This window comes from Hippopotamus amphibius, chromosome 7, assembly GCF_030028045.1.
Source record: "Hippopotamus amphibius kiboko isolate mHipAmp2 chromosome 7, mHipAmp2.hap2, whole genome shotgun sequence".
In the NCBI taxonomy this organism is placed as follows: Eukaryota; Metazoa; Chordata; class Mammalia; order Artiodactyla; family Hippopotamidae; genus Hippopotamus; species Hippopotamus amphibius.
Window position 1 is genome coordinate 91,589,481 of NC_080192.1, and position 11,306 is coordinate 91,600,786.

Genomic DNA, 11,306 nt, shown 5'->3' on the forward strand with positions numbered 1-11,306 from the left:
GTGATATTTGAAGTATGAAATTAAGACTTTAAGGTTATTCTTTAATTCTTGGCACTTTGCCACTGTGTCCCATTTAAAGTAAAATATATTCTCATTAACTTTAGATGGGAAATGAGGTTGTATATTGATGGCTAAATTTTGGCATAATGGCTATCAATAAAGCTGTAAATGTTGTGTAGCTGACCTGTTTTTTGTTTTTCTCTTTTGAGTAAATTTTCTCGTGAAATTAGGAAGGTAGTTTTTAGAAATCCTGAGGAATGGAGGAATTCATGAGTTTTTGTTCCTTATGCATAGTGCCCACAGTTCCCTTGTTCTCATGGTTTCAGATTTTTTTTTTATTATATGTTTCTGAGGCTATAGCAAGTGTATACAAGTATTTTGGAACAACTTTGTATGTTATTTAATGCCACTTAAGCAGAGGAGAAATCCAAAGGAGATTTCATTGTGTTTACATTCTGATTTATTTTTCTGCAGTATTTGTTAGAGAATTCTAAATATTAAGTTTTTTTATGTCTAAGCCCATAAATTTTAATTGTATACCCTTAATGCTTTCAGTCTTTGAATACACATCGTTATGTATAGGAATGCCAAGTACAGTAAAATAATTTTTGAAAAAGAAGTTGTTAAAATTTTTTGTGTGATTAATTCTCCATAAGTAACCTTGAATAAATGGATTTCTTGATTTATGGTAGTAGATATTGGAAATGGTCTTAAAATGTAATGGATTTTGTAAAGCATGTTGAACTCTTTCTATGACACATGAAGAGGAAGTCACTGATAGATGCAGAAAGTCTTCTGGCTCAGATGTCAGACAATTTTTGAAGTGGAAGAACATTTATAGTTATTTTACTCCTTTTTTCACCCTCATCCCTTCAAAATTCTGGGTTTTTTTTTTTTCAGTAACTTTTTCATGAGAGAAATAAATGTTATTAAGATCAAGTATAGTGGCCTAGTGTTGTTTATTACAAAGAAGATTGCAACTTGCATTTCTGTATATTTTTGCATTTCATTAAGAAAAAAAAAGTTAAATGAAAAATATCATACAGTTGCAGAAAATTATTAGCCAAATTATTGATTTGTGAAAGTCCAACTCTACATTCTCTTAACCTGGAGATTCTTAAGTGAGTAATTCTTTTAAGTGTTTATTAGAAGAAGTAAAAAACAATTTGAGTATATTCCACATTATTACGTATGATTTTGAATACTTATTCATAGCACTTAGTGAGGAGCTGAATGATCATAAGTGCATTGGGTTGCTTATTTTTTGTTTATTCATTTCACAGATACTTAATGACATTTACATTGCTGAAAACTGTTCTAGGTTCCAAATAAGACAACTCCAGCCTTTATTTTAAGAAAGTATTATGAAAAAACTAGATTTTCATTCAGTTCAGTTTTTCAGAGTTAGTGGAAAATTTATGACAAGGTGTGCTCATTAACCTTAGTCAGAATCATAAAGGGTGATGGGTTGATCTATTTGACTGTGATACAGTTGTTAACATGGTTTGTTCCAAATGTCAGTCTGCTCTGTTTAGATGTTAAGTATATCTTGTATTAATTTCTTTGGGAATTAACAAGTTGGAGGTGTTATAGCGATAGATATTTTTAAGATTAGAATTATGGACTATTAATCTAATACTAAATAATGAGATTTAGTCTTTTAATATTATTTTAAGCACAATTTTCTTCATAGTTGCAGGATGGGAATTCATTTTAGTAAAGTAGAATATGTTAACAGGAAAATTGAAGCTTGAATTATGGTTTACATTCCTGGAATTTGAGGTTATGTCAAATTGATTGGTTTTTAAGTTCCCCTGCAGATTAAAAAAATTGTTCTACTTAGCTATTAGAAATGGATTAGTATTATTTCTAAATAAGCCTTTAAAAATTGACTAGAAATGTAGGAAATGCTTAAAAAATGGACAGTATGTTGAATATAGATACTTTAAGTGTAGGTCATTGGAGAAAAAGATGTTTTGGGAATCACGTAGCTTGTGATACAGTCAAACCATATCTTTATGCAATAAATTATCAGAAATTCTGGCTTTACAAAATAACATTAACTGAGAAAGGTTTGAACAGTGATTCTGAGCCTCATGTAATAGCTAAGTTTGGTAGATAAAGTGGAGAAAAAGAAGCACTGGCATCTTGTTTTCTCCCTTCATAGAATAGTAAGTAAACTTGGTCTGATAAATTCAGGGGCTCTTTTAACCGAATAGCAATCTATTTTATATAAATGTGATCTGAATGTACTTAACTAATAAAAACATTTCCTTTTCTCTATATCGTGGTCTAAAACTCATCAGTTTTAGAAATACAAACCATATTTTGTTTATTTTATATATCAGCATTTTATAGTTTTCATTAATAATTATGTTGGGAGGAAAAGTAGACAGATTTTATTATATTATTCTGTAGATTTGTTCTGTTTGATTAATTTGCTATTATATTGCTTGTGAGCAGGATTTCAAGAAAATGCCTTGAATGATTTGGTTTGCAGATTTGTTTTCCTTTCAAAGAGGGGCCACCCTCTGACTTGATGTGCCTTTTTAAAGTGTTTATTTTATGGTATAATTTTAATATAGCCAGGAAGATTAGTTAAAGCTATCCAGAAAAGGGGGTAGCTATACTGATATCTATTGGCAATTGAGGCTTAATTTTAATTCTGTAACACCCTACTCCCCATCTTAGGCCAAAAACCAAAACCAGCCTTGTTGTTTATTACTGATCTGTTTATAAAGGTTTGAGAAAAGATCCCCCCACCCCGCCCCGGCCTGGCCCGCCCCAACCCTTGAAGTCTGGCAAGTGTATCATGGCAGAATAACTGCATGCAAGATGTCAGTTTTGTAACGTGATATATTTCAGATAGTACACAAAATTTGATGGCAGGAAAAATAAGCTTTCATAAATGAAACATTTAAGAGACTTATTTGCTTTCAGTTTAGTGTTGCCTTTAAGGTGTGCCATTTCAGTTTGGCAGCTACAATAAATGACTGAAGGAAATTGAAGATTATAATTCAGCATTTCAAGATGCTTCTGCTGAAATGAATATGGACCTATCCAGGGCTTAAATTTAAAGTTTATAGTAATACAGTGTTTTAAAGCCAAGTACCCAGGAAATTCATGGTGATAGGATTTGAATGAGATGATTAGGAGAAATAGAGAAGAATACCTTCAGTTCCTTATTAGGTGGGTGTTAGCTATTGAGAGCCTATGTTGAAAAATGTTATTGTATAAAAGATAGAGGCTTGTTATATGCAGTTTACTATAATGTATAATTCATCTTGGACCTTGTCCAAAGATGTTTAGTTATTAAAACACAAAAGGATGATTATAACGAGTCATTTCTGATTTAGTGCTATAGCAGTGGGTTGTCTATAGACCATGTTGTGATGTATCTAGCTGATGTTGTTCCATTTTGTGACCTTTGCTCTCTCTAATAATGCATTCCTTGACTGATTTAAATTGAAATCATTTTCTGTCCCATTTCTGATCCTTTCCTTCTTTACTATTTTCCCTTAAGAAAGAAATCATTATTAAAAGTATGTATAAACATTTGGGGTGCATGTTTCTTTTCAGATTAGTGTTTTTGTTTTTTTCAGACACATACCCAAGAGTGAAATTCCTGGATCATATGATAGTTCCATTTTTAGTTTTCCAATGTTCGTAGCAGCATTATTTACATGGAAGTAACCTAAGTGTCCATCAACAGATAAATGGATAGAGTGGGTTCCCTGGTGGCCTAGTGGTTAGAATTCCAAGCCTTCACTGCCATGGGAAACTGGCCAGGGAACTGAGATCTCACAAGCTGCATAGTGTGGCAAAACAACAACAAAAATAATTACAAAACCCCAAAACAGATGACTGGATAGAGAAGATGTGGTATGTACACACACACACACACACACACACACACACACACACACACACACACACACACACACACACACACACAGAGTGGAATACTACTCAGCCATAAAAGAGAATGAAAGTTTGCCATTTGCAGCAAAATTGATGGAGGGCATTATGCTAAGTGAAATAAGTCAGACAGAGAAAGACAAATACTGTATGGCATCACCTATGTGTGGAGTCTAAAAAATACAACAAACTAGTGAATAAAACAAAAAGGAAGCAGACTCACAGATCAAACTAGTGATTGCCAGTGGGGAGAGAATGGCAGAGGGGCAATATAAGGGTAGTGGAGAAAAGGTATATATAATAGTTGTTGGGTTTTGACGTTTGTGAGTTTCAACATTTTTGATTTTCACTATTGGTGAGTGACTATATGTTTTTGTGTGTGTGGGTTTTTTTGTTTTTTTGTGACTGACTTTAGAGGTCCATGCAGTGTGTAGTATTCTGCAATTTTCCCAAGACATAATCTTAATTCCTGCTACATTCCATGCAGGAAGGCCTTGTTCAGCTAATGATTTAACCTAGCTAACCTCTCAGCAGCCACAGTTTTTTTCCTCACTTGCAGTTACATTCCTTTATTCACTCATTCGTTCAACAGATATATTGAGCTCCTCATGTGTGCCAGGTTCTGTTATAAGCATGGGAAATTCAGCAGTTATCCAAACAGTTTATAGTGATTAGTAGATGCCAAACTTTATCACTTGAAAATGGCTGCTCTGGGTTGAATTGTGTTCCCCCAAAATGAAGATGTTGAAGTCCTAACTCTTAGTACCTCATAATATAACCCTATTTCAAAATAGGGTTGTTGTGGATGTAGCTAGGGAAGAGAAAATCATAGGGTGAGCCTTAAATCAATATGGTGTCCTTATAAAAAGAGGAAATTCAAACATGAACTTGCACCCGGGGAAACACCATATGAAGATGAAGGCAGAGATCAGGGTGTTGCTTCTGTAAGCCACGGTACATCAAAGGTTGCCTGCAGAGCACGGGAAGCTAGATGAGAGCCATGGAACAGATTCTCTGCAGCCCTGCGGGACCCAGCCTTGCCAATACTGTGATGTTGGACTTTTAGAGCCTCCAAAACTGTGAGGCAAATACATTTCTGTCTTGTAAGCCACTCAGTTCGTGATAGCTTATGGCAGCCTTAGCAAACTAATACAATGGCCGTTAGGATGGAAGGAATTAAAAAGATTAATCACTTGAATGTGAAAGTACATGTAAGAGACTTTGTGACACTTCGTGACAAGATGAAAATGTAATTCTGGAGAAAACCAGGAACGTATGTAGACTTATTTAGGACTATTTTTGAATTTGAGCAAAGATCTCAAAATTTAGACCTTGAAATGTCAAGGGTCTGTTAAACTCTTTTTGAAGCCAAAATGTTCGAACCTTTCTAGCAGATATTGTTAGTTTTGAGTGTGCCACCTTTTAAACGTTATCTTGGTTTGAAGAAACTCATTTCCCCGAAGGGAAGAAAACCCTATCAGGTTTCCATGGAGGAGAGATTTTCACTAAGCCTATTATGTGCCATGTGGTCTTTTCCTAATATAACACAGTGGTCAGGTTCAAATAATGAAAATAAATACGTAAAACATCTTACACAAGTTGTATGTAATTTGTGTTCATCCAAGAACACAAACCACTTAAAAAATCACTTATTGAATTCATCTGGATAGAGATTTTTTTTTTAAAGCCCTGAAACCTTTTTTTTCCCCAAATTCTTTATAGTGTACCATTCAGTTTTTTTTTCTTTGAAGTTAGGTATTAGAAAATTCAGAAGTGGGTTTTTACTCTTAATGATTTGGGACCAGTTTAATTAAAAAAAATTGTAAATGTTACTTCCTGTTTTTCAGCTTTTACAATCAACCAATAGATTAAACAGAAAGCAAGAATGTAAAGGAAATCAAGTTTGATGATGTAAAAGTGAAGGTATGATAGATAGAAATAGTGATGTAGGTGTGTGTTATGAAGGTAATCACCAGAATTAAAGACCAATTATTTAAAAGTGATAATCCCTCACGTGAGCAGAAGTGGGAGCAAAGAGTTTTTTCCTGTTTTGTCATGTACATGGCTTCTTCAGTAAAAAGAAGTGAGAAAAAAAAGTTGTACTGATCAACATTTGCTCAAAACAGCAGCGTGAGAATCGGATAACCTAGTGAATGCTAGTTACTCAGTTTGTGAGATGGTAGGCAATAAATAAAATCCTTCCATAACAAGGGAATAATATAAGAATGCTTAAGTGTAATAGCAGATATTTCATTGTCTTATAAAAAACACTGTGTATATAAAAACGCCCGTAGGCATTTAGTAGGTTTCCTACATGCGGGCACAGTTTATTTTTAATTTTCATGTTAGACAATTTACATTCAGATATAGCCAGAGAAATGAGAATTCTTTGTTGAAAGTGGCTTTTTCTAACCTTTCTATACTCTTTTGAGACTTCTAAATGTTATTTAAGGCAAGGTTAGATACCATAAAAATAGAGTTATGTGTAAGTGATGGTGTGATCTTTGCTTGACTGTCTTAATGATGCCGAGTCGGAAGAGGGATCTTATTGCACCTAATTTTCATAAAGGGAGGTTAGTTCATAGGAAACATGCTTATATTTTTTTGAACATCTGTTTTCTCACAGCAATCTAACTGAATTGTAATGGAAATTAATTGTTCAGTATCAGAAGTTATACATGTTGGAAGTGTAGCAAAATAGAAAATCTTTTTTAGGATTTGTCCTAAACACAATTTAAATTAAGACTTAAGGAATTACAATTGCTAGATTTTATCTATCACTTTTTAAATTTGTAGAAGACAGTAATAAAGACCAACCTGTGTTTCCTTAATTATCAATTACTTACATTTTTATTTTAGCATAAGTTGGTATTTGAGCTACATTATGTATACTTAGCTTTATTATACCTAAATACATAACATTGGAAATACCTGTAATTAAATTTCATTCTTCCACTTAGCTAGGCATTTAAAGTAACTTAAAATAATTTAAATATATAACACTGAAAAGAAATGTTAAAAGCAGCTTTTGGGAATAGTGTCAATGTGTGTTTTAATTCTTTAAGGGAGGTGCCATGTGCAGCTTAATACATATCTTCTTAGACTAACTTGTTAAGCTTAGTTCTTATGTGCTGCCTTGAAATTTACAGAAGCATTTGAAATAGTCATCTTGAGCTAAATTGTGTGAGATGTACTTGTTGCCTTCCCTCTTATGTACTCCGCTTCCCTCTTATATGTAATCTTTAATAGATTAATTAATAAACTTTAATATTTAGAGTAGTTTTAGGTTCACAGCAGAAAACACCGAGAGTTCCCATATACCCCCTTCTCCCTCCCCTCCCCCAGCTTCCACCACCAAAGACATCCACCACCGGAGTGGTACATGTATTACGCTGGATGAACGTAAATACATCATTATCACTCAGGGTCCGTAGTTTATACATCAGGGTTCCTTCTGGGGTTGTACATTCTTTGGGTTTGGACAAATATGTAATGACATGTATCCATCATGATAGTATTGTATAGAGTAGTTTCACTGCCCTGAAAATCCTCTGTGCTCCACTGGTTCATCCCCTCTTCTTACACCCCTGGCAATCACCAATCTTTTTATTGTCTTGATAGTTTTTCTTTTTTCTGGAATGTCACATAATTGAATCATGCAGTATGTAGTCCTTTCAGATTGGCTTCCTTCACTTAGTATTTTGCATTTAAATTCCTCCATGTCTTTTCGTGGCTTGATAGCTCATTTCTTTTTAGTGCTGAATTATATTCCATTGCCTGAATGTCCCCAAGTTTATTTATCCAGTAACCTACTGAAGGACGTCTTGGTTGTTTCCAAGTTTTGGCAATGTTGGATAAAGCCGCTGTAACCATCCACGTGCTGGGTTTTGTGTGAACGTACATTTTCAACTCCTGTGGGTAAATACCAAAGTGTATGACTGTAGGATCCTATGGTAAAAGTACGTTCAGTTTTGGAAGAAACTGCCAAACTTTTCCAAAATGGCTGTACCATTTTGTATCCTCACCAGCAATGAATAAGAATCCCTGTTTTTCCACATCTTTGCCAGCATTTGGTGGTGATGTAATTTATTTTTAAAGCATTTATTTGTAGATTCTGCTGTTTATTTTTGTGGAGGTTCAAAGCAAAAAAGTTGTGATCAGAGGAGATGCAGAAAATCGTACTTTTCTTAATGATAAAATAGAAATGGAGCTAGGGGCTGTATCCTGAGAAGGTAGGATCTAGGACATTTTATTCTGAATAAGACTTGGGCTTTCATTTAAAATGTTTCTTAAAATGTTTTGAATTTCCTGACTCATTGGAAGATATTTTCAATATATTCAAATTTCTATGAGGCAAAGTATTGGAATTCTCTTCCCCCAATACATATTTTTTTGTCAGAGAGAAATAAGAAATGTTGTTGATTTGTGGGTTGGGAAGCACAATTGAATTTACTAGGGCTTTGTCCTTTCCAATTGTTTTAAATATTTTTGCCTTTTATCAAGATAAAGTGGAATACTACCAACTGTAAAATAGATAGTCAGTGGGAAGTTGTTGTATAACAAAGGGAGTCCACCTCGAGGATGGAAGATGCCTTAGAGGACTGGGGCAGGGAGGGTGGGGGGGACTCGAGGGGGGGGAGTCAAGGAAGGGAGGGAATACGGGGATATGTGTATAAAAACAGATAATTGAACTTGGTGTACCCCCCCCAAAAAAAAAAGATAAAGTGGAATAAGTGATATCTTAAAATTCCCACTGGATTGCTGTTTTCACCGCTGGATTCCATGCTCATTGTTTACTTTTTATTGTACAAGTTCCTGCAGTTAAAGCATAGGTTATAAATTCGAAAAATGATTTACGAATTAATAAAAAGATTACCCAGTCATCGCTTCCTCTCTGAGTAGTAATTTTTCTGTGTGTGTGTATATTAAAGCCACGCGTGGTCCGTATGTGAGGGTCTGGGCATTTGTGGCAGCTGTCACCGGGTCCTGGCCATGAATGGGGCAGACCTGTGTTATCTCATTTGTGATCTATACAAGCCAGTTGAAGTGGGTATTTGTGTCCAAGAGCACACAATTAGTGAGGCTAGGATGTGAGTCCACTCTGGAGACTGTACCTCTATTACTGGCTCTGCCCGAAGCTTTTACTACCCGCCCAGGAACTGCACAAGGAGGTGCTTTGCAGGAGGAGAGGACCCGGGTCAGCCATGGGTGCTATTTGCTGGTTGACTAAACCTACACTGAATTTTCGAACATTGGAAAGCTGGATTCAGTTTTGGTTTATGTAGTGTCGGTGTTAGATTTGCACACCAACTTTGGAGCATGATTTGGAGCTATATCACGTCTCTGACCCCGTGCTCTATCGCTTGTCCGTGATGGGAAAATCATCCTCAATTTTTGACCAGGTTCGACAATTTGTTCTCCTGCTCAGACCGTCTTAAAACTATTAGGGGCTTCCCTGGCGGTCCAGTGGTTAAGATTCCATGCTTCCACTGCAGGGGGCATGGGTTTGATCCCTGGTGGGGGAACTAAGGTCCCGCATGCTGCATGGCGAGGCCAAAAACAAACAAACAAAAAAAACAGAGAAGAAAGTCCCCCCCATGGAAATATTTCTTTAAATATTTCTTTGAGCCTATTATCCATTTATAATTAAATGCAAATACAGCAGAGCTGGTGCTCTGTGATGACCTAGATGGGTGTGTGTGTGGGGGGGGTGTCCAAGAGGAAGGGGATATATGTATACACATTGCTGAGTCACTTCACTGTACAGCAGAAACTAACACAATAATGTAAAGCAATTATACTCGAATAAAAAAATTAAAAAAACACAAATACAGCTTTTTTATTGTATTTTTTATTTTCCCACTTGATTATAATAAGCCTTGTACAGAGGTAGCTGGTTAGGCTAAACAGCTGTGTGTTCAGTGCCTGCTACACGCTGACACCCATCAAGCCTCAGAGTCTAGAAGAGGATGTGTGGAGCTCCCATTCTTGCTTGAATTTCCACTCTAGAGGAGGTTTTCCCTCAATATTTATGCAACTTAGAGGAATCCTTTTTCATGTAATTGCCTGCTTCAACATTTATCCCTTTTCATAATTTGGATTTTCATACTTTGGGTTTTCTTGAAGATGTGTTTGTCTCTTCGGATTTGTCATCCTTGCACTTGCTGATCAGAGCCACTAGGTGGCAGCAAAAGAACATAGACGAGTTGTGCTTTTGCATTCACAAGAGTGGAGAGAAAGCTATTTGGATTTCATGGGTGATGAGAAAAGAAAGTGATTAAAACTTGACATGGAACTAAAACAGATGAGACCCCAACACGTCTGTCTCATCACTGGATGTATGTTCCCATAGTAACATAAAAGATTAAATTTACGCTTCATCATTACCAAAGCCATATTGTAAAGTTCTTTCCCAGTTCCTTTTGGTCACAAAGATATCTTTCAACATTCCCATGTCATTACTTTTCTGTTTATAAAAGTGAGGAATTAGAGCCAAACTAGATATTAAGAAAAAATTGTTTAGCAAGGAACTTGTGAACAGAGATTTTGAATGTCAAGGAATAATGGAAAGGGAGTCATTTTCTTGACAGCCTGTTTTAAAGATTGTCTTGGAGAAAAATTCATTGAGTTTGGGGATCGCGTTCATATAAAAGAATTTGTTTTCCTTTTCCTTTTAAAAAATTGCTTACCAAGCAGATTTAAAGTACTGAGTATCTTTGAAGATTTCATCCCATTTCTATACAGTTACAATGGCTTTGGTTCCGAGTTGAGCATACCTTACAAATGATATATAGCTCCAACTGAGAATGTGAAGTGGAACTGAGGCAGTGACAGAATGACAAACTTGAATTTTATTTTATTTTATTTTATTATGATTTTGTACAGGTATATGAAATTTGCTTAGGTGAAAATACAGCTGTCCCTTTCTCCCAAACATTTTTCTTCTTTTTTAAAAAAGATTTATTTTATTATTTATTTATTTTTTGGGGCTGCATTGGGTCTTCGTTGCTGTGCACGGTCTTATTCTAGTTGTGTCGTGCAGTGGCTACTCCTCGTTGCAGTGTGCAGGCTTCGCGTTGCGGTGGCTTCAGTAGTTGCGGCGCACGAGTTTAGGTTGTCCGCAGCATGTGAGATCTTCTCGACCCAGCGCTCAAACCCGTGTCCCCTGCATTGTCAGGTGGATTCTTAACCACTGTGCCAGCAGGGAAGCCCAACATTTTTCAACACACTACTTTAAAAGAATCTTTTAATTTTTAGACAAAATATATTTAGCCTATCTGAAAACTTCAGTGAGTTACATAAAATATCAAGTGCAGAATGGAAAGGTTGCTTTTGTCCAGGAAGCTGAGTATTGAGTGAAGCCATGGTGTGGTCCTGGGGCTTGTTCT

The 11,306-nt window shown here is 35.7% G+C and overlaps 1 protein-coding gene across 11 annotated transcripts in view; it reads left to right on the top strand.

Moving 5' to 3' along the window:
• C1D (C1D nuclear receptor corepressor) overlaps nt 1-940 on the top strand; it is a 34,860-nt gene extending 33,920 nt beyond the window's left edge. For all 11 annotated transcript variants that reach the window (XM_057741826.1, XM_057741819.1, XM_057741822.1 and 8 more), the window contains one exon: nt 1-940. This exon is cut by the window's left edge and continues 676 nt beyond it. The gene's annotated coding sequence lies outside the window, so the exon portion shown is untranslated.
• Nucleotides 941-11,306: the final 10,366 nt, after the last annotated feature.